This window comes from Triturus cristatus, chromosome 3_1 (assembly GCF_964204655.1).
Source record: "Triturus cristatus chromosome 3_1, aTriCri1.1, whole genome shotgun sequence".
Taxonomy (NCBI): domain Eukaryota; kingdom Metazoa; phylum Chordata; class Amphibia; order Caudata; family Salamandridae; genus Triturus; species Triturus cristatus.
The window spans coordinates 501,973,746-502,000,118 of record NC_140583.1 but is presented as its reverse complement, the minus strand read 5'-3'; positions in this window follow the sequence as shown (position 1 = coordinate 502,000,118).

Here is a 26,373-nt window from a genome sequence, read left to right as displayed (position 1 = left end):
CAATTCAACAGAGCTCATTGTTTTTTTACCTTGAACACGCTGTGCAGACAAGGAGCAGGGTGTTCAACTGAGTACATGAAAGACAGACAGTTCTCATGTGAAAGCGAGCAAGCAAAGTGTTTACCAGGAATGTGCCATGTAGTAACGTGAGCAAAAGCGGCAAAATGGCATCCAACTCATGCTAACTTAGCAATGTCTGTAGGTGTGTCATTATCCTCACTACACTTTGTCTCCGAAGAGACAGGTGCCATCAAAGGGCATGTCCATTAGAGCAGCTTGGACATGCTCTGCAAAGCCAGTCGTCCTCAGCCAGGTGTGACACGTAAGGCCACTGTCGTGAAAACTGCTCTGACTAGCAAGTCGGTTGTGGCGAGTCCGCATCGAATAGTGAATTTTGCTGAATATCTCCAGTTGGTGACAGCTTGTGAGACTACAGTCCGGGCCTCCTCCGGGACCTGTAGCAGCACTTGCGCATCTGTATCCCACAAAGTGTTAGCAGTGTTCACAGACCACAATGCCAGGGTGGCGGAAGAAAGCATCTTCTTCCCAAATGAGTCCAGCCTCTTGAATTCCCTATTTGGGGGAGCAGTAGGGAAAGCTCCTTTGGAGGTGGAGGCTTGGACCACCAAGTTTGGGTCCCCAGTTGCAGGGCGAAGGCAGCGGGCATTCATCCTATTCACAAGAGCCCCTATGCAGGTTTGGGCCAGGTACCCAACAGGACATCAGTGAGGGCATTGTTGAATGGGAGTAAGGATTCAGATGTGGAGACTCCCGGTTGCAGCACCTCCGTCAAGAGGTTAGTCTTGACTGCCACTGTGGGTAGCTGAATGTAAAGGCCCTCAGCTGCCCTTTGCACCACCACTGTGTAGGAAGCTCCCTTCTCCGTAGCTATGGTAGGGGGAGAAAATAGACCAGCATCTTTAGATGTATCCAGGCCGCTGGCCTCACTCAGGTCCTCATACTGGTCCACACTCTTACTCATAGGACTGATATTCCGAAGGGTCCAGTGACCTCTCCTAGTCACCCCCACCCGAGGCCTATCCATAGAAAATAAGGCTGAGACTCCGAACTAGGAGGCAAAGCTCCTGCCGGCAGAGCCGGGAGCATAGGTATTGGGACTGGAGCCAGGGATGGTCGAGATAGCACAACCGGCGTCAGTCCGGATCCAGGAATGGATCTTTGGGGCCCCACTGGAGCCAGAGCCGGAGCTGCCCATCATGTCGACAGGGTCAGACTGCCCAAATATAGGTGCATGTCCTCATAGAACTCTGACTTGGGCGGGGGTCGCTCCTGCCTTCGGAAATTCAGGGAAGTGAGGAATCGGACCAGGTGCAGGTTCCGGGGAACGAGGCCTTGAATGGCAAAGCTCGCTCATCTCATTGGCTGACAGACAAGGAGAAGTCAAAGATTGCTTTGACTTCTTGCTCTTCTTTGTGTGCTTCCTGTCTGAGTGTCCTGAGGACTTTGAACAGAACCAGGAGGACTTTGGGCTCTGCCAGCGATCCCGAGACCACCCCCTCGACTGAGATCTCGACTTCCGTGGCCTCACATGCCGGGCCACTAGCAGCTTCAGGGACCGCTCCATCAAATCCTTTGAGGCCTTGGCCCGGTAATCAGAGCACGACCTTGGTGTCGTGGGTGTGCCACAGACACGAAAGACAAATGAGGTGTGGGTCTGTCACTGACATTGGTCGGTGACAGACGCAGCAGGGCTTACAACCCAACTTGCGCAAAGACATCCTCGACACACCAGGAGGTAAACCTAAATAATAGTCAACATAACTAAAAAAGCCTGTCAAAAAACAACAGAGGATCTAGCTCTACTCCAGATCATCGCTGGCTGGCTAAGAAAGAAAAGAACTGACTTCAGCATGCCGGGGTGGCGCCTATATAGGTAGCGCAATGTCATTTACGGCACAGACGACAAATGCGGAGCTGATCAACACCACCTACCAGCATGCAGGGGGTACTGCTCACGTAAAATCTTCTGGATCCAGTCTGTCACCTGGGAAAATTCAAAAGGTAAGGAATCTGCAGCTAGAAGTCTCTAGCAGATTTCCTTTGCAGACTACTACAGATCACTATATACTTTGCTCTCTCCACTGGCGGTCAATCGGCTCTTAATTGCAGACCTCCCAGTTAAGTCACTCAGTTCACCCGACCAAGAGGAGCTAGACCTACACGTCATTATAGAGGAAATTTCCGAGACGAGGCAGGAAAAGCAAGCTACTAAAGTCCACCCACCAAAATCTGTCTTGAAGGGCCCCACTGTAGAAGAGTCAGATTATCCTCCTTTGGACGATCAAATGGCAAAAAACACAAAGGAAGGTTATAGAGCAGGGGTCTCCAACCTTTTCTGTAGTGAGAGCTAATTCTGCTCTAGGAAAGTCCTGCCGAGCTACTAGCATATTTTATCACTGTAAAATGCTGATGATATGTATTAACATTACACTATGACCGCCCTAAGCACAATTATCAGTAGTAACCACCCAAACATACTCTCTTCCCTCAGCTCTTTGGTTGATCATTCACCCAACTAACACATTTTCACTCTAGTTCTTATAGTCACACACTTTGGTGGGTCAGCCCTGGTTACTGCTCCCACTATTTTTTGATGTCACACACGGTGTGACTGATAGAGCATGGTGTATAACATGGCCAGTCTCCGTCTTAGGTAGATTTAAAGTGGAGATAGATGGTTCATGTTGCAGACCCATTGGCCAAAGCTGTTGCCTCCACATGCTTCAACACCCTCCACATCAGGGGTCTCCAACCTTTTCTGTAGTGAGAGCTAATTCTGCTCTAGGAAAGTCCTGCCGAGCTACTAGCATATTTTATCACTGTAAAATGCTGATGATATGTATTAACATTACACTATGACCGCCCTAAGCACAATTATCAGTAGTAACCACCCAAACATACTCTCTTCCCTCAGCTCTTTGGTTGATCATTCACCCAACTAACACATTTTCACTCTAGTTCTTACAGTCACACACTTTGGTGGGTCAGCCCTGGTTACTGCTCCCACTATTTTTTGATGTCACACACGGTGTGACTGATAGAGCATGGTGTATAACATGGCCAGTCTCCGTCTTAGGTAGATTTAAAGTGGAGATAGATGGTTCATGTTGCAGACCCATTGGCCAAAGCTGTTGCCTCCACATGCTTCAATACCCTCCACATACTCTGCAAGTCCTTCAAAGGGATCCCCCCCGGAATCTATCACCCATGCACTCCTCACCAGCAGAGTGGACTATGGGAATGCCCTCTACGCCGGAATCAACCAATCTCTGCTCCACAAACTCCAGACCATCCGAAACGCCGCAGCCAGACTCGTCCTCGGCATCTTATTTATTTATTTATTTTATTTGTAAAGCACCTGAATCACCCGCGAAGGGGTATCTCTGCACAATGGAGGTGCATGAGTAGGCCATGAAGGGTGGCATGTTAAAATAATGCAGTTTTGAGGAGCCTTCGAAATTCAAGGTGATTAGGGCATTGCGCCGCAGATGAATAGGAAGCTGGTTCCAGTAGAGAGAGGCTAGGTGAAAGAAAGCTTTCCGTCCCAGTCGCGATGTTTTGAACCGTGGTACAAGAAGCAGAGATTTAGTTCCCGATCAGAGAGACCAAGTGGGTATGTAGTGGTTATATTTCCTTGCAAGATAGCTGGGGCCTTTGCCATTCAAGGCCTTGTATACAATACAACAGATTTTAAATTTGGTTAGTTTACGTACCGGGAGCCAGTGGAGTTGTTGTAGGAGAGGAAGAGAGGCAGTTCTAGAGATAGCATTCGAGACAAGGCACTTCGCGGTGTTTTGGACCACCTGTAATCTGCTCAGCGAAGACTCATTAGCTGAGACCAAAAGGGCGTTACAGTAGTCTAAGCGGTTTAGTACCAGTGCCTGGATGAGAGTTTTCCATGTGGACAAGGTAAGGAAGGGGAAGATTTGCCGTAATAAACCAAGTACATGGAAACAGCGGTGATAGCAGCGTGCTCTTTAATGGTCAGTGCCTGGTCTAGGCGTATGCTGAGGTTCTTGACTACGGTCTTAGGCTCCGGGGGATCACCTAGATCCCCTGGCTACCAATCTTTTGACCACAGCAATGGTGCATCCCCCTCAGTAATTCTAGCATCCCACGGCAATTCTACATCACCCAGCAACTACGAGAACTCCACTGGCTTCCCGTCAAAAAAAGAGTGACCTTCAAGCTGCTCACACACACCTACAAAGCCCCCCACAACACCAGACCCCAATACCTCAACAAAATAATCTCCTTCTACGTCCCCAAGAGAAACCTCCGCTCCCCTGACCAGGCCTTGGCCGAAATCCCCCGCATCCACAGAGCCAGAACAGGAGGCAGATCCTTCTCCTACATCGCGGCCTAGACCTAGAACAAACTCCCCCTCAGCATCCGAAGAAGACCCACACTGCAAGCATTCAGGAAGAGCCTCAAGACCTGGCTTCTCGAATGAATGGAGCTGCCCAAATGCATCCCCCCAGCGCCTTGAGACCCTCAGTAGTGCGCTCTATAAATCCCCGATTGATTGATTGATAGGCCAACACAGTGTGTGTTTGAGTGTTATCAAGAGGCCCTGCCATTGGATTGGATGTCTGTAACTCTTACGGGTAATGAAAAGAGCAGTGCTGCCTTCTTTAATATACACAGAATCTCTGAGATCAGCTTGGTTTGGCTTCACCTCTGAGAGCTACTTTGAGGGTGCTGGTGAGCTACCAGTAGCTCCCGAGCTACTGGTTGGAGACCCCTGTTATAGAGCTTCTCTTGGAGAAATATTGACAGCTGTCTGTGAGAGGAAGACTGCATTAGAACATAAAATAGACACTACAGTGCTGGACATCACACTGCTAAGAGCGTATATCAGGAAAGTCTCAGAGAGAGCTGGGTTGGTGAAAAAGATGACAAAGGAGCACTCTGCTGATATCACTTGTCATTTAAAAATAAGTTGCACAACTAAAGGAGCTCTCAATGAAGGCTGAAGATGTGAAGTGATGTTCTTCAAGAAACAATACTCATTTGGTGGTAATTCCGGAAAAGGCAGCTGGACTGTCCTTTCAACTTCACCTGGAGATGTTTCATCTGAACATGCTTCAAACCAAGTAGCTCTCCAAGATGTTTTCTGTCAATAGGGCACATAGGGTGCTAATGCCACCTCATGAACCAGGAAACAGATGCTGTGCATTTTAAACTACAGAGACAGGTGAGATGTTACAGCTGCAACTGCTTCGAGGCCATATACTCTATGAGAACATGCACAATACTGGTCTTTCCCACAAATGGTGCAGCCAGAATGTCGAACTTTTGACACCATTAAAAAAAAAATTGAGAAAAGAAATTCAGGGGCATATTTACATGCCCCTATTGCCACCAGAATGTCACTTTAATCGACATTACTGTGGCGATAGGGGCTTCGCCTTATTCACACTCTACTTAGCCTGAAAGAGGTGGGCAATAAGTGTTGCGGTGGGCTTTGTGCCGCAACACTCATTGATTTTGTTGCCCCATATTTACAAGGGTGGTGTAAATATGGGGCAGCACCAAAATTAAGACCAAGGAAAACCTAGGGGTTGATTATGATGTTGGTGGGACCAACAACGACATGCTGTCAGTGCAAGTCCCACTTACATCTCTATCCGCAGTCAGACCACCGCATTAGAATGCGATGGGTCCGACTGCGTTGACCCAGGGACTGCCTGACAGCATCCGACGGGCTGGAGGAGCCCGTCAGGCGGGCGATCCGATCGCATTTCCCACAATAGAGGCGGTGCCTTCTCAGGCGCCACCGTGGAGATTATAATCCACCTTTCTTTCCGCCAACCATTTCACGTTGGTTCTTCCGATGTGAAATAGCTGGCGTAAAGGCTTTTTTGGGGCCCCTAGAAGGCCGCCTGTCACCCGTGGCTCTCCACCATCGGCCCTGGGTGGTACCAGTGGTGCCCCCTAAACATCCCTGCATCGTGTGGCAGGCACCTTACGGTGCCTGACACGGGGTGCAGGGATGTTTTTGGAAACATGCCGCAGCACCAGCCTAAATACAATTAGGCATGTTTCTGACGCCATCATAATCGGCCCCTAAGTCTTAAACAGGCGAAACAAGGAGAAATGCTTTATTTCTCCTAATTTTTGCTGCTTCTATGTGTGCTGCATTGTGCAGCACACATAGAAACAGCAAAATGCCATGTATGATTATTTATGTGCAGGAAGATGTCCATTCCTGCACATAAACAATCATTTTAAAAATAACGAGTTGCAACTTTTATGGGTGCTGCACATAAACAATCATTTCCCACAACGCAGGCACCCTTGCACTATGGTGCAAGGGTGCCTGGGTTGGGCTAGGCAGCTAAACGGGGGATGGGGCAAGCAGGAGCGGCTCGGCAGGACCCAAGGTGTTCTTGGCTGCCAGTTCTGCTTTCCTGGGCCTGGTTCATCTATTCATGGAAATAAATGTTGGTTTAATTTTTGACAATGTGGGACTCAAGTGATTTTTGTAGACCCATGGCGCAAGTGTAAGGGGTAGAGTGGAGGATAGTTTCAGTCTATATGACGAATTACAAACTGCAGACTAGACCAAATGTTAGGGCAAGTTATGGTGTAGAGAGACGAGCTTCAGTGAGTGTAATGGAATGTGAATGGTATGGGTGACCAAGTTAACTAGGAATTGGTGTTTAATATGCTTCACAGGCACATAACAGATTTGGTATTCCTCCAGGAGAAAATGTACACAATTGGCCATATTGTAAATAGGCAAAAATATAAAACCCTTGTGTTTTTAGGATTTACAACCAGAAGTGTAGCCATGCTGCAAAAAATCAAAAACATTTCCCGTGGAAAATATCTGGGTAGACCCACAGGGGTGTATTGCAGTGGCAAATAGACCTGGGATGGAGAACAGATGAATCTATTTGGTGTGTTTTGCCCCTCCCCACGGCTGCAAAATAGTACTCTGGAACAATAAAGTTCCAGACTGTTGAACTTGTACCAAAGTGTGTAGTAATCAGACGCAATATGAATTTTGCATAATGAAAAGACCTGTATTAATTACCGGGCAGGGCTCGGATATGCCCTGGTCCAATGAAACTGCATAGCTATGAAAACACCATGGGTCTAATAGAAATCGGGAGGGGAAACCAGTGCCGGATTAAACCCTATGGAGGTTGCTAGGTAGTCGAAATTTCGGGCCCCCCTAGCAAATTTTCTCCAAATACATTTTAAATTTTACCAACCAACAATTTTAATAAACCAATTTTATTACACAAAACTAAACATAAACAATTATTAATGTTATTAAATATTTTATTTTAATAATAAAAAAATATTCACTTTCCTCAATTTGTTTGTGGTGAAATCTTTCAGGTTATCTTGGAAGTCTACCTTTTGCAAGACGTCGTATTCAGTGGCCATAATGGCAAGTGAGTTCAGTTGTTCTTGTACCATTGAAAATCGATGACAATTTTTCAGTAGTTTTAACTTCGAGAAGGTTGGTTCACCGACAGCTGGCAGAAGATGAGCTTTTAAGAGACAAACTTATGTGAATCTGATGCAGTGTCTCTGGTTTATGTACTTTAAGCTGTTAATGGGTACATTACATTAATACAGTATTTTCCCTATAGAGTCTTTAATGTAAAGTTTTCGTTTCTTTGAGTGGATTCATTTTTTCTATCTTTTGGAAACAATTTAAGAAAGCTTGATTGTAATTTTCATTTGAGATCAAATCAATATTATTTTGATCCATTGTCGCGTCACGTGTCCTCTAAAAGGAGTGGGGCTATAGGCCAGTGCCTACTTTGCTTATTTGGTAATCTTGATCTGGGGGTGGGTGGAGTACCCAATGGTGCGCCAGTATTCGCATTATTCTTCGGAACACTTTACACTGTTTAGAATAGATTATTTCCTAGTTTCCCAGATTTTTTTTTTTTTTTTTTTTTTTTTTTTTTTGAAACCGTTTATTGCAATCTCAAATAGTTACAAGTATGGGCCTACAACCGTCTGGCCGGCCGCTAGAGTGGCAGTAGCATATGACATACATACAGAAAAATCTCTTGGCGGTGCAAAAAGGGTAAATCAGGAGATATCAGTAGTGCAGGCCACATAACTCCAAACCAACAATACGGTTTCCTTTTGTCAAAACACAACAACACAAAAACAACCACACCCGCAAGGCAACCCGCAATCCCAAGTGACAGCACGCGCTCCTTAAGTGGGGGACCCCAACCAATCGCCAAACTCCGAAGAGGGGAATGAGAACAGATCAGGGACTGGGGAACCACGTGCCCATGGCTGGGGGAGGGGGTCGGCTAGGGGGACGGAGCTGGTGAGGCAGCCGGCAGCAGCGGCGGCTCGCAAATACCCCCGCGATAGGCGTTCCAGGGGCCCCAGATTTTCACCCACGCCCCAGGCTTACCCCTCGCAACATACACCACCTTTTCACGAAACATACACCAATCCATGTGTTCTTTCCAGGCCGACACCGCCGGAGGCCTCTGGGATCCCCACAATTGAGCAATGTCACGCTTAGCTATCATGTATCCCAGAGTCACCCACCGCGTCTGCGGAACCGAGTAGTCAGTTGGCTCCCACACATTCAGCAAGCATCTCCTCGCTTCAGGCAACAGCACGACACGCGTAACCACTCGCAGGACCTCGTGCACACCACGCCAGAATCGCTCCACCTTTGGGCATTCCCACAGAATATGCAAGAAAGTTGCCAAAGCACCACAGCCACGCTTACACAGTCCATCCTCAGCAAAGCCCATACGTAGAAGCCTTGGCCCCGTCACGTAAACCCGGTGGAGGATCTTAAGCTGGACGAAGCGAAGGCGAGCCGGGATGGCCACCTCCTTCGGAGAGGCCACCGCGGACATCCAGTCCTCGTCGTCCAACTCCAGCCCATCGGCAACCCAGGCCTCGCGGAGGCCAGTCAGCAGGCCCGATCGGTCGTTGATCAGTTTTTTATATATAAGGGAGATCGTGCTGTCTGGGACATGGCCATCCAGCACTCTGTCCTCCAGGGGGGAAGACTCCGGAATGGACGCGACATCCGGGAAGACGGAGCCCAGCGCGTGGCGGACTTGTAAGTACCGGAAGTACTCACTGCCTTGCAACTGAAACTCCGTCTGCAGCATCTCGAAAGTTTTGAATCCCCCCCTCGTCCAGAGATCTCCCACTGTGCTGATGCCGATCGTATCCCACTTCTCGAAGCCCTTCGAGGTCCACAAGGAGCCCAACCTCGCCGACGCATATAGCGGTGACGCCCGGGTCAAACGGTCCTTCCACCCCATAGCTGCGTTAGCCGCGTGCCATACACGCACCATGACACGCGTCGGTCCCGTCAGGCGAGGGTCCGGCGCGCCTGAGTAGAGCGCCCGATTGTAGTCGCCACCGGGCAGGAGCATCTTGTCCATTTCAAATGCCGGGTTCAGGGCGGGCCCGTAAAGGCCATGATTAATCGCAGCTAGCTGGGAGGCCCAGTAATACCGTTTAATATCCGGGAGGGCAACCCCCCCATCGTACCACGGGAGCGTCAATTTAGCCAAGGCGATACGTGGCCTCCCGTCCCAGAACAGGCGACGCTGCAAACTCTCCACCTCTCGGAAGTAGCGCGCCGGAACCAAATCCATAGTATTCTGGAGAGCGTACAGAAAGCGCGGCAACGACATCATCTTAAACAAGGCCGCTCGGCCAAGCGGCGAAAGCGGCAGACGCCGCCAACGCACCACGTCCTCCTTCAAGCGCTGGAGGGGGGGCAGCAAATTCCGCTCGTAGCGGGCCTCCGGGTCCAGAGTAATATATATACCCAGGTGTCAGGTCCCCAACAAAGAGGTCACATGTCAAGAAAAGTATCCAGTATAAGAAGAAAGGAATGATGGTGGCTGTGTTGTCAAAACTGTGTAAACAGCATTTGGTGCGAGGTCGAATGCAACATGGCGGCAGAGCGTTCCTTAATCCAAAACGGGTTAGCGCTCTAGTGGATTTGGCAGATTTGCGTGATAACGGTGAGGCGCGCGGAGAGCTGCGCACTTCACCTGAACTGTGAGAGGAGTAGGAGGTTACCTCAACGCGTCGCGTTAGTCAGGGAAAAGAAGCTACGCGTTGCGAGAATTCTGAGAAGAATTTAGAGTTTGGAAGTAGCCAGCAACCCCAAGTAAGACTGTTCCATTTTTCTGCAAAAGAAAACGTTCCGAACTTCGCAGCAGCGGAAGTTAAACTGAAGCACTGGTTCTAGTGAATGAAATTACAGCGTTCTAAAAAGTCAACACAAGTTTTGATGTAGCGTTAGTTTTTGGTGCGAGTTGAGTCAGCTCAAGTCTAGTATATAAAAGGTTTAAGGTTCACTAAGTAGTTCCGAGTGAGTTCCGATTCCTGTCAATAAGAAACCATAGGGAGTAGAAAAAACTCTTGAGGGCAGAATACAAATGACACAGAAAAGTAAGAACAAAACTACAGTGAAGCCACAGTAGTTAGAACAAACAATAAAAGGTGAAGAAGAATAAGAAAATAAACCAAGGCTTCCGTTCTCTGTCCAGTAAGTGAGTTTAGAGGAAAAAGACTAAGAGAGGTCAGGAAGGGAGAAGGAAATATAATAACACAAGTTATTTATCTTACAGTGAAAACACATAAGAACAGAAGAACGAGTAGCATAGAAGAGAAGCAAAGGCACACAGCATCAGGGTGGGTACAATAGAGAATAAGGAAAGACATAGGTAGGAAGAAAAGGGAAGTAGAAAGTGATTTACATGTAATTGTTTATTTACAGCTCACGAACCACAGCAAGAGCCAGAGAAAAGATAGACTACATAAGAAGAAGCAGAAAGGAAGACCACCAGTGTGTGCATTCTCTTCTCTGTCCAATTCCCCTTTCCCCCTTGGGGCTCTTCTGGCTACGCATTTAGATATTGTGGAGGCCGGGGAGTTCTGAGGAGGAATTGGGAGCTTGCGTCATCCTGCTCCTGTGTCAACCGCCAGCGAGAGAAGAGCTGGTTCTGACACCAGGTACCGAAACCCCTGGGAGGCAATCTGGATCGGACAGTCCCGTGGTAGGACCGGAGCCTCCCCGGCAAGCACATATACACAGGATTTCGCCCAGTTGATGACGAGGCCTGAATTGCGACCGAATGAGCGCAAAACATCAACTAGGACGATCAGTGATTTACGCGGGGAGGCGAGATATAGAAGGATATCATCAGCGTAGAGGGACACACGGTCCTCATGCTCGGGGGTCCAACGGAAACCACGGATGGAAGGGTGCCACCGCAGCCACTCCGCCAGGGGCTCCAGGGCCAGTGCAAACAGGAGAGGCGACAGGGGGCAACCCTGTCGCGTGCCCCGTCCCAGTGCGAATGGGGCCGAAACTCGTCCATTCACCACCACCTGCGCCAATGGGCCGGCATACAACAACTTGACCCAGCTGATGAAGCCCGGTCCAAAGCCAAACTTCGCCAGCATCGCCCAAATGTATGGCCACTCAAGCGTATCAAACGCCATGGTGGCGTCCAAGGACGCCAAGATGGCCGGTTCCCGCACGAACGGGACACGCGCGAGCACCCCGTGCAAGCGTCGCAGATTAAGGGCCGTGTTACGATGGGGTATGAAGCCGGACTGGTCTTGGTGGACCAAGTCGCCCACCACGCCGACCAGCCGGTTGGCCAGCACCTTGGCGAGGATTTTGGGCTCCGCGTTCAAGAGCGAGATAGGCCTATAGGATGTGACCCGCTCACGGGGTCTCCCCTCCTTGTGGATCACCACGATCGTGGCCAGACGCTGGTCCGGCGGAAGGGAACCCCGCGAGCAGGCCGCCAGGAACATCGCGCGCAGGTGGGGCGCCAGCACATCCGGTCGCAGCTTGTACAGCTCGATAGGAATGCCATTGGGGCCCATGGCCTTGCCAGATGCGACCGAGCGGATAGCAAGAGCAATTTCGTCCGAGGTGGGAGGAGCGTCCAGCGAATCCCTGTCCTCCACCGAAAGGGAGGGCAGCGCGATGTCCCGAAGCAGGGCATGGGAATCCTCCTCCGAGCAGGGAGAAACCGGGGAATACACCTCGCGGAAATAATCCGCGAAGCAGGAGACAATGGCGTCCGGCTCGGTGACACATACACCATCCATCCTCTCGATCAACGGAACCACACGACTCGCTCTCTCCTTTTTATCCAACCACGCTATCAATTTACCAGCCTTATCACCCACATCATACAGTCGCCCCTGTTGCTCTCTACTGAGGCCCCTGGCCGCCTCCGTGACGAGGGCCCTATAGGCCGCCTGCTTGAGGTGTAGAACATGCAATGTGGCATCCGTCACCCCGCTCCCCAGGTCACCCTCTAGTTCAGTAATTTCGGCCTCCACCCGGGTTACCTCCTCCCGCTCGCGCCTCCGGGCATGGGAGATAAAGGAGAGGGCCTCCCCCCTAAGAACTACCTTAAAAGCCTCCCAAAGGGAGATGGCAGAAGGGACAGACCCCACATTCTCCTCAAAGTACCGCTGCAAGGATTTGATCAATTCGGCTCGAATAGTGGGGTCGCGCAGGTACCAGGCATTGATTGGGGCTACCCTGCCCTCCCCCCTCGGGAAGACATCAAGATGCAGCAGTAGTGGGGAGTGATCTGAAATACCCCGCGCCAAATGGCGCACCTCTCCCACCCTCCCAGCATAGGCCGCAGGAGCAAGGATATAATCAAGCCGCGAGAGGCTACCATGGGCACCCGAGTGGAAGGTGTATTGCAGCTGCGCGGGATGCTTTAGTCGCCAGCAATCCACCAATCCTAGTGTATCTAAGAGGCCGGACAGCCACGCCTGTGCCCGGGGGAGGTCCCTGGGGGGATGACGATCCATAGACCCAGAAGCCACCGCATTGAAGTCCCCCCCGACTACCAGAAGCCCATCCGGGAGGTCAAGGAGGAGGCGCCCCAGGTCCGCAAACGTGGTAGATTGCAACCCCGGCGGAACGTACACTGATACAAAAACGACCACTCTGCCCTCCATTCTACCCACCAAGACAGTGTAACGTCCCCTCTCATCATGGCGCACCTCATCAATCTCCAATGGGAGCGAGTTCTTAATCATGATGCCCACCCCCCGCGAGCCCGAGGTGAAGCCCGAATGGGCCACCAAGCGATAGCCTCTCCGATTCATGGCATGAAAGGAATTACCTATAAGGTGTGTCTCCTGCAGGAAAATCACATCTGGTGAAATTCGTTTCAGATACTGCAGGACCACACCACGCTTAATCCTATCCCCCAGTCCGTTAACGTTCCATGATAACACAGTCAGATCCCTACCCCCCATCATACATGGAAGCCATCAATCGTCCCCCAAAGAGCATCTCAAAAACAACAATACAGTAAAGGGTTCGCCTTGCGGTGCAAACAAACAACACTCCACACCCACCCACCCATCCCAACAGAACTCCCCCCTCCCTGCACCCCTGCATGAGCCCAGACAGCCCCCCCAAAGTGCAGTGTGCCTGTCGCCCCATAGATGAAAAACTAACTAGTCCCCCAGAGGAGGAGGGAAAGCCCCCAATGGACCCCGTACGACCTCCATAGGAGGGGAACATACACGATCAGTGAATGGTAACCAAAATGTTGTCCAGAGCAAGGCCTACTATTCACCCCTCAGTTCTGATCCGGCGAGCCCTCCCCGCCAACCGCACCCCCCCCACCCCCCCGGCCCCGATCCCCAGGCAGAGTATCCAACCAGTCCCCAGCCGCCTCGGGACGGTCAAAAAAGTGCGTGCGACCATCCACCTCCACCCTCAGCTTAGCTGGAAAAAGCATTGAGTACTTAAGGTTCATGTCCCGTAGGCGACGTTTAACTCCGAGAAAACTCAGTCTCTGCTTTTGGACCGTCGGAGTAAAGTCAGGGTAGAAATTCACGTCCATATTATCGAGCTTGACCGGTCCCTGTAGCCTGGAAGTCTGCAAGATAGCGTCTCTGTCCCGAAAGTTAAAAATCCGGGCAATGAGAGGCCGCGGTGGGGCTCCGACCTTAGGTCTTCCTCCGGGGACCCTGTGAGCACGTTCCACCGCAAAAAGTCTACTCAGCCCCCGGGGCTGGAGATGGGTGAGGATCAGGTCTTCCACAAACAAATCTGCCGCCTCCTCCTCCCGTCCCTCCGGCACCCCGACAATACGAACGTTGTTCCTCCGGGCCCGACCCTCGGCGTCCTCCAATCGACGGTCCATCATGGCGCTCGCCTGGCCAAGCCGGTGCACCTCCTTTTGAAGGGCCGCCACGTCTGTAGTGAGACTCGAGGTGGTGTGGGCCAGGGAATCGACCCGGTCATTTGTTTTAGACAAGTCGGCTCTCACCAGGCCCACCTCCACCAGGGCCGAGTCTATCTTCTGCGCCAGAGTATCAAAGCGCTGGTCCACCGAGGCCTTCATCTCGGCAATGGCGCCCATGACGTCCCGGAGGGTCAGATCCGCGGGTTGAGCAGACGCCTCAGCCGGGCCCGCGGGGGATGTACGCTGTGCCTCTGGGGATCCCTTCTGGAGGGTGTAGCGGTCCATACTGTTTGACTGATGTGCCGGGCCGCGGCGGGTCGATTTCACCTTGGCCCGGTCACCATCTTGCTTTGTGGACATGTCGCACTCCCAAAGTCGTGCCAATCTCCTCGAAAGGGCCGATAAACCAGTTCACGGGTTCCGGGGGGGGTGACCACTGGACCGCAGGACAACTCACAGCCGGCGGGTCAGCCGGGCCCAGGGACAAGGCCACACCACCGCACCCCGCTCCGCAACCCTACCTCGCTTGAGGGCAAGGAGGGCGCAAAAGCGAAAGTGAAAGCACGGGGTACGCGAGTCGCCCAGCCCTGCCCGCCGCTGTTGTTCGCTTTGTCCCCGGATCGCCCCACAACTCCAATCCGGGGGGCCGGCGCGGAGAAGGCCGCAATCTTCGATCGGTGCTCCCACCAGTGTCCGGGGTCCGATTCGAAAACGGAAAACGGGTGCCGCCTCAGCTCGGGTACACAGACACAGTCCCCTCATCAAAGACAGGATATAATCAGGATTCATTCAGGAGGTCGCGGAGGTCCTCGGGAGCTTCGCACCTACGCGGCCATCTTGGTTGCGCGCTAGGCTCCTCCGTTTCCCAGATTTTTATTTAAAAACCTTTATCGTTTTTTAATAACAAAACAAACAGCAACAATAAACATCAATAACTCCTGTTTCGTGTCATACATCATCAAAATCATGGATCGGGGGCATCAAATCATTTTCATTCCTGAAGTAAGATGAAAAACAATTTTACAATTGTTGTAGTATGTTCATGACGTTCGCCTAGGGTGTCTGCCTATCTATGCACTTCTCAGTTCCTTTAGTCTACAGGAAGGGGAGTGGGCGGTCCTCCCAGGCTTTCTCCCCCCATCTCCTGCAGTTTCTGTTTCCCTCGACCCAATCCCCTCTATAGTGTCTTCAGTCCGCAGGCTGAGATCCCAGGGGTTCTGGTGTCTTTCTTATTTGGCCAATCTCTGCACACCTTATGCCGTCGTTGTTCTTTGGCTAGAGCCCACTCCCTCAGATCCGACCGCCAACTACCCAGGCAGGGGAGAACCCGTGAGAGCCAATGAATGGCAATCTGTCTTTTGGCCAGGAGTAAACCCAATAATGCAAATCCATTTCGCATGTTTTCACCTTGCTTCGCCGGTGGTACTGAGCCGAGCATGCAGTGTTTAGCTGTTAAAGTCTATCGCAGTCTTGTCACTTCAGTGAGTTTGTACACTATTCTCTTCTAGAAGTCTTGTTAGTCCGCACAGTCTCAGGTCATACGCAGGAATGCCGCTGGTGCACAATCGCAGCATGGACATTTCTCAGATTTCATGGGAGCCATGATACAGAATGAACTCTGGAGGACATAGAGGCAGCGCGGCAAAAACCAAGATTTCCTGATCGCTACCCTGACCATGAGTGGGAGTGTGCCCCATTACCACTTTGCCAATATTAAGGCTATATCGATCGCAGGTGCATATGCCCTCTGTATTCTTCGTTATCAGAACCCCCGCATTTGCCATTTAAGCTCTGGGTCAGGCAACTATAACCTTCCTTCGCTAGTCAGTCTCCCCCGACCCAGTGGAAACAGCGCCATCTTATTTTTGTTAATCGAAATGCCTGAGGCTGCACCAAAAATACCCAGTGCCTGTAGTAGTATGGGATCAAATGATCTGGCTGTCTCAGATACACAAGGGTATCGTCATCAAACATTGACACAATGTGTGTGGTGCCTCCCAACTGTACTCCCCAGTTTGTCAAAACAGCTCTCTGGTACACCACAAGCGGTTCCAGGTCAATCAGATGAGGGGACAGAGAGCAGCCCTGCCTTTCCCTCAAATAATATCTATGCACTCTGAGATGACACCTTCTTTGCAGATCCTCGCAACGGAGTGGGCACATAGCAGCTTAATCCAGTGTAAAAACTATGGACCAAAACCCATCTTCAGTACCATCCTTAGATAGTCCCAGTTTAAGGTGTTGAATGCCTTCTCAATATCTATCGCCACTACAGCCACCTGCATTCCATCTCTTTAGGTCATATGTATGACATGGGACAAGCTTCCGAGGTTCATGTGTCGACCTGCCAGGCAGAAAACCCTTAGAAAGTATTTTAGTATCTACGTTAATCATTGAGAGTGGACAATAGGATCCTGGTTCCCTGGGATCTCTACCTAGTTTTGCGATTATAATGATTGTAGCTTCTCTCATGGAGGTCGGGACTTCTCCAACCTGCCAGACCTCTCGTAGGGTTTGCCATCACTTTAGGAATCAGCAAACTGGAATAGGTTTGTGTACAGATCTAGTGATGTCATGTTGCTTAGTTATGATTGGAATTCTTATTGTGAGGATTCTATCTATGTACAGTTGAAGGAGAGCTCAGAGTTGCAGATGCTGCTCTACGCTGGGATGGTATGGAAAATAAAGTCATTTTTATAACCTTCAAGACTCATCTCTTCATGGTGATGAGTTGGTGACTTGTGCAGGGGACAGGTACGAGCATCCCACCCCTGGAATATAATTCTAGTAATATTAACGAAAATCAAGACAAAGAAGAAGAAAAAGAAAATTTGGATTCAACAGAAAAGAGTCTACTGCCAGTGAGTACTTAGTGACATTTTGATACGGCATGTTATTTAATTCATCGATTTCGTTTTAAAAAATATGATAAACTATTAAAGGGAGAAATTCTTTAAAATCTCCATACTCATTGTGCTGCCTAGCAACGAGTCCATCACTGGATTGCATACTACTGAGATATAAAGGCTACTTTATGCTCCTCGTGCCCATCTCGTGACTGTCTGACTGTTAAAATTTAAGTTTATGACCACGCACGTGTGCCGCCTTTCGTATGTCACTTGTCTCGATGTGAGCCGGCAGTAAAAGTTTTAACCACATGTGTCGCACGCACTCCAAAAATGAATTTCATCGTAAAGTACTCACTGCACCACATTAAACGAACATCGCGAGGATTTTACACAAATTGAATAAATATTAAAACATTATACCAAAGTTAGAAAGTCAGACGAACATTACCTTCTACACATTCCTGCCCACTGGAATTATATCTTCAGCGCTTACTGTCTCATTTTAATACTTTGAAAGAAACGAAGGACGACATCCAACAAGCAACACTAAGCTAAAGGAAGGACTACAACGTCAAACCAACCAAGGAGAAGAAAGTCTACGACATGGGAAGGATCGGAATTTTAAACTTGATAATTATTAATTATTTTAGTTCTTTATTTTAATTTATTATATTAAATTGTTACTTAAAATTTTTAATTTCAGGTACCATGTCTGACAAGCAAGTCTTCTCCACCTCCTTTCCTATCTGCACCTGGAGAGCCTATCATTCCCTGGAAACAATGGAAAAAAATGTCTATAACTTATTTTATAGCTATTGGGGGTGATAAATATGGGCTTATTAGACGTCAGGCTATACTTTTACACCATTTGGGAGTTGAGGGTAGAAGAGTTTATGAGGAAATACCTGAGATATCCTTAGGAATGGGTGATGGACGACCTAATAACATATACGACATGTCCATCCAAACGCTGGAACTGCATTTCACGCCTAAATCTAACGTAGTATTAGAGCGTCACAAATTCTTTAGCAGAAATCAGAGGGATGATGAAGATATTACTTCATATGTTTCTACCTTAAGGGGTTTGGCCATTACGTGTAAATTTGAACAATTGAATGATTCACTCATAAGAGATCAAATAGTTTGTTGCACTAGTAACAAGAGAATAAAAGAGAAGTTATTAATGAAAGAGTACACCTTAGAGGACTGTATCCAAATTGCCAAAGGGATGGTACACACTGTCATGTGGCTCAAAGAAATAGAAAGTCCAAAAGGAGACAAACAAAATAAGATAGAAGTAGTAGAGAGGTACGAGTTACGTTAAACCACAAGGTGAGAAAACATTTATTCCTACCAGAGAAACTAGTCCGAGTACAAAATATACAAAACCACAATTTGAAACAAAAGATTTTTCTGCTAGAGATGTTAAATGTTTTCGCTGTGGTTCTCCTGGGCATATTGCGTCCAGTTTGAGATGTATGGCTGGAAGTGTTCTCTGCAGGAGCTGTGGGAGGAGAGGGCATTTTGCCAAGATGTGTCGAACTAAAATTTTTGAAAAAACAAAGTACATGAAATTGAAAATATTTGTGAGTACGTTGAAGAAATCGTTCTTGCTATTGATGATGATCAAAAAAATTCAGATGCGGTCAATAAGAATAATTCCGGGCGAGACCAAGATGTAAAGTTAGAAAGTACTGATAAGTTAGTGAAACCATGTTGTAGTATATCTTTCGATTGACAAGATGATAAAAGTTTTAGCAGATTCCGGAAGCTTATATACTCTTATCTCTCATTAATCATTTTTAAAAAGTTGGCCAAATGCTAATACTGGTGGTCCATTCTTATATAATTCTGATATTCGTGCTGTAGGTTATGCTGGGAAGAGGATTGAAATAAGAGGGATGGGTTGGAATACATTGAGGTTCAAAGGAGAAGCAGTTAAAGGAAGGGTCTACATAACGAATTCTGGATCGGACCTAGGCTGGCATCACCAGAAAGACTTAAATATTATAATTGATCCCAATGCTAAAGAACCAGTCATGGTAATGGAGAAAGTGAAAGTTCAAGAGGTGGATGGTGGTCAGAATGAATTGTTTGATAAATATCAAAATGTTTTTAGTTCCAAGTTGGGTCTATTAAAAGGATTTTCACGTAGAATAATTTAAAAAAATGATGCTAAACCTGTCGTACATAAAATCAGAAATGTTCTTAACTTAATGCTAGAATCTGTACGTCAAGAGATCAATAGCTTATTGGAACAAGATATTATTGAACCTACCCAGGCATCTGAGTGGCTAGCCCCTATTGTTATAGCTCCCAAGGAGGGTGGAAAGAGCAGTCTCTACATAGACTTACGCGATTTGAACAAAAATATTTGGATAGATAGACAACCCCTACCAAATATAGTGGAAATGTTATCTACCATGAGTGAAGCATGTATTTTTACAGTGTTAGATATGTCTGCTGCGTATCACCAAATAAAACTCCATGATTCATCTAAACATCTTACTTCGTTTGCCACACCACTGGGGACATTCAAATATAAAAGAATGCCTTTTGGCCTGGCCTTGGCCGTTTTTCAAAGAGCCATGGAGAATATCGTTGGTGATATGAAGCAAGTCTGGTGTTTCCAAGACGATATTTTGATTGCCCGAAAGAACACACATGATCATGATAGTCTGTTTGAGGAAGTTATGAAGAGATTAGAAAGGTACAATTTAACCATTAAAAAAGAAAAATGTCAGTTAAAGAAAAAACTGGTGAACTAATTGGGGCATGAAATAAGCTCAGAAGGTATAAGACCTAAGAAAGACATTGTGAAAGCTGTAACTATGGCACCTGAACCATTCAACAAAGATGAACTTCGGTCCTTTTTAGTGTTAGAAGGCGACCCCAGGGGAGTCAGGGAGGTCACCTGAACACTCTGAGGCCTACTCTCGGGGTATCGTAGCCGGGCACTGGCGGGAGACTCCTCAGGGGGAAGAGTCTCGTATCTAGGATCACACACACGGCACCACCCGACCAAGAGACACCACATGGTAGATTCTTGGGAACAGATCTTTATCTATTCAGCTTCGTCAGATCTTTATGATCACCAAGGTAGAGATGTACAAAATAGAGCATGGGCTCAGAGAGTCTCGGTAGGGAAGGGGGTAGCGGGACAGTCTTTGGGGGATCCGGATATATGTAGGGGCGTACCCCACGCACAGCTCAAAATCCTCGAGCCGGGGGATACGCTGTGGTCCAGCCGGACCAGAGGAGTCTTTAGGAGCCGCGAGTCACTCAGCGGGGCTCAAGCACAAGTTCGGAGGTCTTACGATCTTCAGGGGAGCCGCGAGTCACTCAGCAGGGCTCAGCACAAGTTCGGAGGTCTTACGATCTTCAGGGGAGCCGCAAGTCACTCAGCAGGGCCCAGCACAAGTTCGGAGGTCTTACGATCTTCAGGGGAGCCGCGAGTCACTCAGCAGGGCCCAGCACAAGTTCAGAGGTCTTACGATCTTCAGGGGAGCCGCGAGTCACTCAGCAGGGCTCAGGTGTTCCAAGGTTGCAAGGGAGCCGCGACCACGTCAGCAGGGCTCTCGTCGTTCCAGAGTCGAATCTCCAGATAGCCCCAGAGCACCCCTTGATATAGGCCAGCTCCTCTTTGATGTCCGGGGTCAGTGTAGGCAGGGGTCTTTAGCGCCTGGGGGCCGCTCATCGGAGTTTCCTCCATGTTGTCCTTTGATCCTTTCAGGGCCGGGTCGGGAAGAGTCCCAGACACCCAGCAGGCGTGGAGCCAGCCCTCAGGGAGGCCAGAGGGCCGATCGAAACCCATCTCCCGAGGGGAGGCCAGAGGTGTGATGGAAACTGCTCCTCCCTCTCTCACTCTATGGGAGCGCGATGTTCCCCAGCCGGGGTGGCGCCTCTAGGCCAGGGTTGTGCTGGGGCCGGGCGGCCATCGTAGGTGCAGGAAGTGGGCACGCGGGCCCGGGGGTGCTGGGAAGATGGAGGGCACGGACAGGGAAGTCCGGGTCGGGTGTGTGTGGGTCCTGGTGGGCCGGACCGGCTAGGCCGTGTACTGGGGACTGAATGAGGTATATGGGTCAGGGGGTGTGGCCAGGGGCCAGGGATGGCCATGCCACAAGGCCGGGTCTAACATTTAGGTTTGGCCAAATATTGTGCTAAGTATGTGAGAAGTTTTTCAGAGATTGTCGAACCTCTGGGAGCTATGATGAAAAAAGATGTCCGGTTTGTGTGGGATGATGGATGCAAAGTAGCGTTTGAATGCATGAAGAAAGCTATTTCTGATGCACCCACTTTAGGGCGATTAGAGATTAATGGGAAAACCTACCTAACCACTGATGCTAGCGGGGTGGGTATTGGAGCCATGCTATTGCAAATATTAAATGGTGAAGGACGGATTGTGGGGTTCGCATCCGCCCGTGGCCTGTCATCGTCAAATTCTTGGACTATTTGGACAGAGATGCCATCCTGAAGCAGGCTAGGGCCAAAGAACCCCTCCTTTTCAATAATTCACGGATCCTGATATTCCCTGATTATACGCAACAGGTCCAGCAGCTACGTCATACTTTTTTTTGGACGACAAGGTCCGGCTGAGAGAGCTTGAACTCCCATACGCTCTGCTCTTTCCGGCCCGACTCCGATTGGTCTTTCGGTCCCACACGCACTTCTTTGATACTCCGGAGGAGGTCTTCAGATGGACGGACGAAACGGTGCTGGTGCGGCCTCATACACCGCCGGGTAGGGAATCAGACTCGTATTCGGGGGAGGCGGCGCGGGGGGGCCCCCATGGCCGGAGGCAGAAAGGGAACAGGCGATCAAGGCCCAGGCGGCGCTCGAGGTCCGGTGGAGCCGTCGGTCACGGGGGATCAGCCCCTGGTGGACAGTCATTGGATCCTTAATGGAGAACACAGGTGCTGCGTAGTGACGCGTCGACTGTTGGTAACCGGGTTGTCTTGAACTGGGCTTAATCTACCGTCGGATGTAAACTGGCGGGAGCCCTGTCTGGAGGTTATGGGCTGTGACTTGGGGAAACATTGGTCAGGGAAGCCTGCATCCCCCATTAGGGGGTGGGGGGCAGCCCGCCACGACAGATACTTCAAGGGTTTTTTTGAGGTATGGGGTGGGGGTTTGTTGGGGAAGGGTTGTTGTTGTTGGGGTCAGGTTGCACGTCCAATACAGGTCCATTGAAAGTTGTTCACATGCCCCCGAGGCTCCATGGTAATGAAGGACAGTGATACAATCCCCCATGGCTGACATGTCTGGTGGGGGGATGGAGATGCAGGAAAGTCTCTGTATCCTGAGCTGGAATGTGTGAGGGGTCTTGGATAAGGTAAAGCAGGGGGCCATACTCTGTCATGCGAAGCGGGTGAAGGCAGATATTCTGCTGTTGCAGGAGACTCATCTCTTGGGCGCAAAGGCCCTCTGCTTGCAGCGGTATGGGTTCCAACAGGTATTTCATGCAGGCTTTTTGAGAGGGTCTTGTGGTGTGGCTATCCTAATACATCGCAGGGTCCCTTACACGCACAAACAGCAGTGGGTTGATGGGCAGGGCCGTTATCTATTTCTCCGGGGTAGGGTCGGTGGGGAATCTTTGATCTTAGGTAGCGTGTATGCCCCTCCCCCGTTGCAGTGGAACCTAATCGAGTGGCTACAAACGTTGTGGGCTGATATGCCAGATGTAATGTCTGTGGTGGGTGGGGACTGGAACGATGTTATGAACACCAGCGTGAACAGGTCAGGGGGGGTGGAGGTTCATGGGAGAGATCCCCCATCCAAATTACATTCTCTTGTGACAGGCCTGGACTGGGTGGACACATGGCGGCACGCTCATGGCGCGGTTCGGAACTATACGTATGTATCGGCAGTCCACCATTCCTTCTCTAGATTGGATTACATCTTTGTTCCCCGGGGCATGGCTGGGAGAGTGGCGGCGGCGGCGATTCTGCCACGGGGGCTCTCAGATCACTCCCCAGTTCTCGTACGTTTGGAGGCAGGCAGGGGACGGCAGCCGTTTCGTTGGCACCTGGCAGTGTGGAATCTTCAGAAGGCGGAATATGCAGCGCACATGGGCGAGGCCATCGCTCAGTATTTGATGGCAAATGAGGGATCTGTGTCGAGTGCAGCTTCTCTGTGGGAGGCGTTGAAGCCCACGCTGCGAGGGGTGGATATTTCGTGGTGCGCAGCGGCTCGCAGGCAGCATGGGGAAAAGTTGATCCGCGCTGAGGCGAACATAGAAATTCTAGAGCGACGAAGCCGAGAATCGAGGAGTGCCCTGGAAGTGCGCCGGTTATTGTGGGCGCAACAGGAGTGTGCAGCTTTGCAGATGGATGAGGCACGGCAGAGGTGCGGCTGGCGACACGCAGTAGATTGTGTCAATGTGGGGACAAATCTAGTAAGATGCTGCATCGCTTGTGTCAGGGCACTTTTCACGCGCAAGCCTTACCGGGCATACTAGACACAGAGGGTAACCCGATTACTGATCCTGCATCAATTGCTGAGAGTTTTGCCACATACTTTGCGGACCTTTATGCCCCCAGGGAATGTCTGTCAGCAGACATGGTGGAGAAATTTATTGTTGATCTGCCCCCCAGGGCGATAACGGACGAGCTGCGGGATGGGTTGGAGGCCCCTTTGACAAATGAGGAATTGGGGACGGCCCTGGGGGAACTCAACCCTGGGAAGGCTCTCGGTCCTAACGGGTTCCTGAGTGAATTTTTCCATCGGTACCATGTGCAGTTGGCCCAACATTACCGCTCGGTAGTGGCGGAGGCTCGGGACAGCGGTTGTCTCCCTCCGGATTGGAGGCATGCAGAGGTGGTGGTATTTCACAAGCCTGGCCGTCCCCCGGAGCTTCACGCCTCATACCGTCCCATATCTCTCTTGAATGTGGAGGCTAAAGTTCTGGCGAAGGCCTTGGCCAATCGCTTACTGCCTCATATCACATCACTCGTGCATCCGGATCAGGCGGGGTTCATGGCTCGGCGGGCTACCCGGCATAATATTAGAAGGGCGCAGGTGGCGATTGCGGCGATCCAGAGGTTGGGGGAACCGGCGGCAATACTCTTGGCAGACATGGACAGGGCGTTTGATTCCCTGAGCTGGGTCTACCTATTTGCTCTGCTTCCTAGACTCAATTTGGGGCCACGCTTTCTTTCCTATGTGAAACTTCTATATACGGGGTTGACGGCGGCGGTGCGGGTGGCGGGGGCCACCTCCTCTACCTTTGCTATACGGAGGGGAACGCGGCAAGGGTGCCCCCTCTCGCCCTATTTGCTCTCGCCATGGAGCCTCTGGCTGCCTGGGTGCGGGTAGACGCCCAAGTGAGGGGATTCGAGTGGGCCATGGGTCTTTCGGATAGGATAGCGTTATACGCAGACGACGTCCTCTTTTTTCTGACGGCACTTGACAGGACGGGGCCACGGCTTCTGCAGATAATGCGCATCTTTGGAGAATCGTCGGGTCTTTATATGAATCCCCGCAAATCCACGCTGTGGGCTCGTGGGCGACCGAGGTCCAGTCGGCGGCAGGAGACTTGAAATACTTGGGGGTGGTGCTCTCGTATGTACCGGCGGTGGCCTGGGAGCGTAACATGACACCGGTGTGGGATCGTGTTCGGGCGGACATTCAGATCTGGTCCTGCATACCCCTGATGCTGTTTGGTCGATCGGCCATCTTTAAGATGGTCGCGCTCCCCCGACTCCTTTACCAGTTACAGAACCACCCCTATCCGATTCCGCCCAAATGGTTCCGGGTGGTAAATTCCGTATTGGGACAGTTTCTGTGGGGAGGGGGCATGGTGCGAGTGGCCATACGAACATCTACTTATAGCGGGGGATTGGTGTCTCCAGATCTCCTCTCGTATTATCAGGCCTCGCACCTGCTGGTCCTTAACGAGTGGTGGTATGGGGAAAGGGGGGACCCGGCGTACGTCCTGGAACGCTATCTCATGGGGAACCACACTCTGCACACGATACTATACTCGGTAAGGCTGCGGAGTCAGCTGCCACCAGTCACTCGAGTGGTGTTCACGGTTTGGAGGCAGGCGCTGCAGCGCATGGGTTGCTTTAGGGACCTTCAGGAGGAGTTCCATATGCCACAGGTGCAATTCTATCGTTATTTACAGCTGCGCCATGCGCTGTCTCCTAGCTTGCAGGGCCTGGAGTCCATACCCGAATTTAGTCCGGTTGAGGCAAAAGTTTTTATGGGGGACTTGCATGACAAAAAGATTTCGCGCATTTATAGGTCCCTGGTTATACACTGCTCCCCTACATTACGGTAACTTCGGGGGGACTGGGAGGCAGATGTTGATGGACTGGAGGAGGAGGATTGGACGGAGGCCCTGGCCGCCCCGCGGGGGCGGCCATAGCAATTCGCTTACGCCTTGTCCAATTCAAGTACCTACACAGGGTGTATTTCACTAGGACACGATTGTGGTGGGCAGGGATGATCGCCTCTCCGGACTGTCTTCATTGTGGACGGGCGGAGGGCACATTTATACACACTGTATGGCAATGCACGGCATTGGACCGCTTCTGAAGGGGAGTCTTCGCCTGTCTTTCAGAGGTTCTGGGGTGGGAGCTTCTCCGGGCACCAAAACTGGCTCTGCTGCATGTTATGGAGGGGGTGGGGGGAAATATATACAAACGTCATCTCCTGCTCCTCGGCCTAACCTTGGCGAAACGAGATATTGCCAGGGCATGGAAGGCCACGAGGGCTCCCACTGTGGCGGCCTGGAAAAATGGTCTAGACTTCTGCATGGGACTGGAACAGCCCATCTTCGTGGCCAGGGGGTGCCCGCATAAACTATAGAATATGGAAGAGATGGGCGGAGTACCGGGGCCTCTGGCTGGACCCTCTGGTGGTGGAGGAGCCTTCGCCATCGGATTGAGTCCGGAGGTTGGCCTATGGGGAGGAGAGGGCAGGAGCAGGGGGGGGGGGGGGGTGGCGGGCTTGGGTTGAGACCTGTGGAGGGCTCCTTTGTCGCTGCAGTGGGGGGGGTATGGACTAGTGTGATCTTTTGGGGTGGGAGGGAGTGGAGGGGGGTTAGGGGGTAGGGCAATATCGTTAAATGCTACTGTGTTGTGCTTGGTTGTTCATGGGGGAGGGGGGAAAAGTCGGTTGCTGTAAGGTATGCCTTTTGTTTGATTTGGCAGGTGTCTCTGGGGTGCAGAACTCTGCGATATATATGCAAATTGACTAATAAAATCTGTTTAAAAAAAAAAAAGTTGAACAAAAAATCATCCATGGATGGGATAGTAACGACGCTAAGGATGAGGAGTTAT